Source organism: Octopus sinensis, unplaced genomic scaffold (genome assembly GCF_006345805.1).
Source record: "Octopus sinensis unplaced genomic scaffold, ASM634580v1 Contig09956, whole genome shotgun sequence".
Taxonomy (NCBI): Eukaryota; Metazoa; Mollusca; class Cephalopoda; order Octopoda; family Octopodidae; genus Octopus; species Octopus sinensis.
In genome coordinates this window covers 265,012-270,312 of record NW_021831985.1, presented here as the reverse complement: position 1 = coordinate 270,312, position 5,301 = coordinate 265,012, and positions in this window count along the sequence as shown.

Below are 5,301 nucleotides of genomic sequence, written 5' to 3'. Positions count from 1 at the left end.
TATATGTATACCATTCTGCCTAAATAATGGAACTGCAGATACAATATCCCTGCATATCTCACGTCTATTTTCATTCCTCCACTTCACTCCCTATTTCATATCTTATATCTAGAATAACTATTGCTTAACCATTTTCTCACACCGACTTCGATGATGAGATATATAAAATATCACGGAAACAGCAGTAAGACCTTCTATTTATAAATGTTCTGAAATCTTTCACAGCCTTGGATTTTTATCTCATTTTGTTAATTTATATATATATATATATATATATATATATATATATATATATATATATATTATATATATATATATATATATATATATATATATATATATATATACATACATACATATATATATATATATATATATATATATATATATATATATATATATATATATACACATACATAAAGAGAGAGAGAGGGAAAGAGATAGATACATACATGCATAGACACACACACACACACATGTACATTTTGTGCATTGTAGAAATATATCCAATTTATTTCATTTAAATTTTAACACAATCTTTAATGTATACCAGAGGGTCATATGGACCTCCGAAAACAACTGGTATAGGTTAACCAAACGACGCAGGATTGTATAGGGACAGCTTCCTTATTACTATGGCAGACAGTCACCCATCAGCAGTTGAGCAGACGCGAAAAAAGTTACGAAGATTATCAGGTGTCATATATAAGAGAAATGAAGTCATTATGGTTTAAATAGCCCAGACCATTGTATTTTAAATGGCTAACAAATACCTACACGACTCCAACATCGTCACTCAATTGACTAAATATCACAGCTAAAAGTCCTTCAGTCACACTTGCTGCTTTTTTCTTTTAAGTGAAGGACGCATTGATAATATTCTCCCTTGATATGCTATGTTTGGGAGTAAAAATAACAGAATGGTTACTTGATGGAATCTGTTCTAGCTCAAGGTATAGGCGCATTGAATAGTTGCCCAAGGAATCTACCAGTGTAAAGGCTAATACTAATCTATGTAAGATATGGTTTGGGGCCCTCGGGTCATTGCTTTCCCTGGAGGGAAGCTATAATGTTGTAAAAATGGTCCTCGTTGGAATAGCTTTAGCCATAAGTCAGTTAGATTGACTTAAGGCTAAGTAGTAATAATTTGCCTTGTCTAATGATGAGACTCTAACGTGGTTGCTTGTCCTATAAGAGATAACAGCCAAGTCTAACTCAAATTACCCCTGCCCCTCTACTACAGTTTTAATTTTAAAAAGGGAAGAAATACATTGGATAATGTAGTCGTTGGAAAAAGACGCAATGAGGACGACTGACCCACGGCTAAACAGCAATAACTATAACTGTCTAATGAAGGCATTCTACCTGGTTGCATTACCGTGTTAAAAGTCGCAACCAAAATACCTTCGCCAATCACCGTTATCTTAATAAAAAGGAATTAGACGATGTACTTGTAACGGCAATGAAGTTTCGTTGAAGTCGAAAGTCACCAATTGTAACGGTTTGGTATTGTGATATACGCTGGAGTTGGCAGTTAGCGATTGTAATGAGTGTTGCTGTTGCAGATGTGCAAGATGAAAGAAGAACAGTGATCGAAGTTGTAAAGAAATATTTATCTACCGTTACTTAATATAATGACATGCTTCGACAGGCAGATGTGATATAATTGAAAGAGCATGCAAGGTTAAGAAAGTTAATTTCTGCCTCTATATGTGTACAAGTGAGCCCTTGAAAGCTATAGAGTCGAGAGAAGTTGTGTCTCATAGTTGGCTGATTGTACCTTCTTTCTCCCTCTGGCCGTTTGTCTTTAGTGACTGCCTGCTTATGGCCATGGCTCTATTTGGTTTCTGTTCACTAACTGATGGTTGCTCTCACTAACTGATTTTTGTCTTACCAAATTCTAGTATTTATAACTATCCAAAACCAGCTAGAATGACAGACATATTGTTGAGAACAATAGATTTCGTTGGGGGTCTGTTATCTCTATTCTAGCTTTTGGTGGCCTAGAAGAGGTTGGAAGGATCAAGTGGCAAAGACATTATTTTGCTTAGCGAAGGCATCTGGCAAATGTAACTGCTGTCACTCACAGAAAAACTATTCTTGTACCGTGAGAAAAGTGCTGGTTATCGAGGATCGAATCCACATTATGCCTGCACGAAGCCACTACATACTCATAGATACACAACGTGTATTAACAAGACAGACGCGATAATCATAGACCTGCTCCTTTCGGACTGGTCTGGGTCTAAATAACTTGTGCCGCGTAAGGATGGCATACAGAGCGACGGCGGTAGGTAGAGATAGTCTGTGTTTTGAAATAGCAATGCTTAGATCTTTGTGTTGAATCAACATCCTTTCAAGGAATATATTCAATACTCAGATTCACGTAATCGCATGGATCACATGATCTATGGCATGGATCCACGACTATATGCCGTCGATCCAGTGATTCGGCTAATGACAAGCTATCATTTAGAAATGAGTTAGCTACCCAAAGACTTAATATTCGTTGGGATGCCAAAGCTCCAACTTCAGTATAAGAAGTCTCTACATGGTTGCTCGGCTTGCTGGGTAGAAATGGCAGATAAATTTCCCTTGAATCACCGTGGATATTGTAACTGAAAGAACAAAAAATGATTAGTTATAATCAAGTAACAATTTAGCTGCTCAAAACTAAGTAGTCAGTGCTAAACCAGTCTTCCCAAGAAAGTTTTTACACGGTCGCACGGTTTGCTAAAAATAGCAGCCAAATCTCCTTCAAATTAGATCTTTGTCACTTAGAGAAAAAGAGTGAAAGGACATATTTGTTAAAGTAATCCTCAGTTCACGGTGTCTAAAACAAGGCGGGGTGGTCACGGTTTAAACGCTTTTTAATCATAGATCTACAGTTTGCTTGGTCTGGGCCTAGGAGACGTATAGCAGCACTAAAACAATTAAATCGTTCACAGACGATAATTGTGATTGGGCCAAGGGAAGTAATCAGAATACTAATTGATTTGCGTTGATTAATTCCAATCACTGATAGTGTTACTAATACGAAATAGCAAACAAAAGGAAAAAAAAAAAATTTTTAATTAAAAAGCAATCGTATATTTAATGTAAAATTAAATATTCTTTTAAAATTTGAATTCGTATATTAACTAAATTTAAAAGAATATATTTACTAATTCAATTAATAAATATCCTTTGTTGTTTATTAAAACAACGCAACTGCGGCTGCTTGTTGGCGTATATGTTATTAGAAGACTGCTAATGGCCAAAGGGAGACAACAGGATTAGACTTACATTTATGGAAGAAGTTCGATATTTCTAGGACGTGTGTACGTTTGTAAATTATCAGGCTTTTTTTGCAATATATTCGTTATACCCGAGATATTAAATAAATTTTATTATTATTGTAGATATATAGCAGTTTAATAATGCAGTTTGTTTATCCTTATTTCTCTTAGATGCTCGTTTATAACACGAAACATCAAAAATGGTATTGATGCTTATGACGATGAATACTCACTGGTAAATAAGGAGATTAGCGGCGTGATTTTTCAATAATTTTTTCCCCCTTTTTTAAGGATATAGAAATATAATTTATTTGATCTCTAAAGTAATAACAAAATATTGTTTAATATATGTTTTCCTTTTCACTCCAGCGTGAAATATATTTCATTTCAAAAGCACGTGTAATACAAAACTTCTTAAAAACAACATTAAGAATAAAAAAAAAATATATTAATTAAGGATATAATATTAGTCAGTAACATTTTTTATTTTTAAAAGAGTGTTTAGCAAGCGGGAAAAACTCATTTCGGTAGCTTCTACGTATTTAATTAAGATCAACATTTAAAAAAATTATTTATTACACCATGTAATGATGTATAAGTACTATTTTAAAAACGTGTGTATTACAAGGATAGAACATTCAGACAACTTATGAATATCGAATTAAAAACACATTAAATTATAGCATGTAATGAATGATGTATAAGAATGAATCGAAAATTTCGAAAAGATACAAATCGTAAATCATATTTTTGCTTTCGTTTCGGTTACCACATTTTTACATATTCCTCATTTTCATAGAACTCATACCACGAGTCTCCGAATTTACCGACCTATTATTTATTATTATTCGTTTGTTTGTCTGAGCAACAGCATTGTAATTAAATATAATGCAGTAGTATGTAAAAAGAATGTTAAAGAACGGCATCGAAAACTAAAAATAAAGAAACGAGTCAGTCATAAAGCGGTGGCGGTGATGACGACGACGATAAACAATAACAAGGAATGTTTGTTGTCAAGAAAGGGGAGATAATCTAACACCTCCACTGGATTAAATACAATTATAGTTTAACGTTACTACTAGGTCAATGTGACATGACCTTGACCTTCACTAGTAGCAAATACACCAATTTAGCTGCTAGTATCGTACAACTGTGATATTTGTAGCCAGCTGTTGTTTATCCCTAGGTGGACACCTTGAATAAGAAGAGCTATGCTCGTGGCCATTCTACTGATGCCTAGCTCGTTTTTATCCGTTCTCTTTCTCTGTATCAGTCATGGATGCGACCATACTGGAGCACCGCTTTAGAGGCGTTTAGTCGAAGGAATCGCCCCAGTACTTTCTTTCAATTTTTTTTTGGTTTTTTTTTGGTTTTTAGCCAGGGACTTGTCGAACGTCTAGAATGTGGGAACGTGAACAAACTAACATCGGCTGTTAAGCGTTGGTAGCGAACAAAACAAACACAAAGACAAACAATTATTATATGTGTGTGTGTGTATGTATTACATACATGTACATATGTATGTGTGTGTGTATATATATAAATGTGTTTGTGTGTGTGTATACATACATGTATGTATGTGTGTATATCTATATATATAAAACTGTAGTTGTGTGAGTGTCTGTCTCCTACGATTTAGATTCCTAACTACTCCCACATTTTGCGGTGCAGTTTAACCAAATTCGGGTATCTTATAGTCGTGATTCATATCGAGCCCGTCTGGGTATTAGCGCGCGTCTACGATGAGTCTACGATTTTAAAAAAAAATTTACCATAATTTTACCAAAATTTTTTTTCCATTTTTAATGCATTATTTTTGCTATTTTTTGGCTATAACTCTCTAAAAATGCTTATATAGTTATTTCCCTTACAAACCCGAGCAACGCCGGGCGATACTGCTAGTATATATATATATATAGAGAGAGAGGTGGACACCTTGAATAGGGGGGGTCATGGAATTTCAGTTTCTGCCTACCAAATCCGCTCATAAGGCTTTGGTTGTTTCGTGGCTACCGTGAAAGGA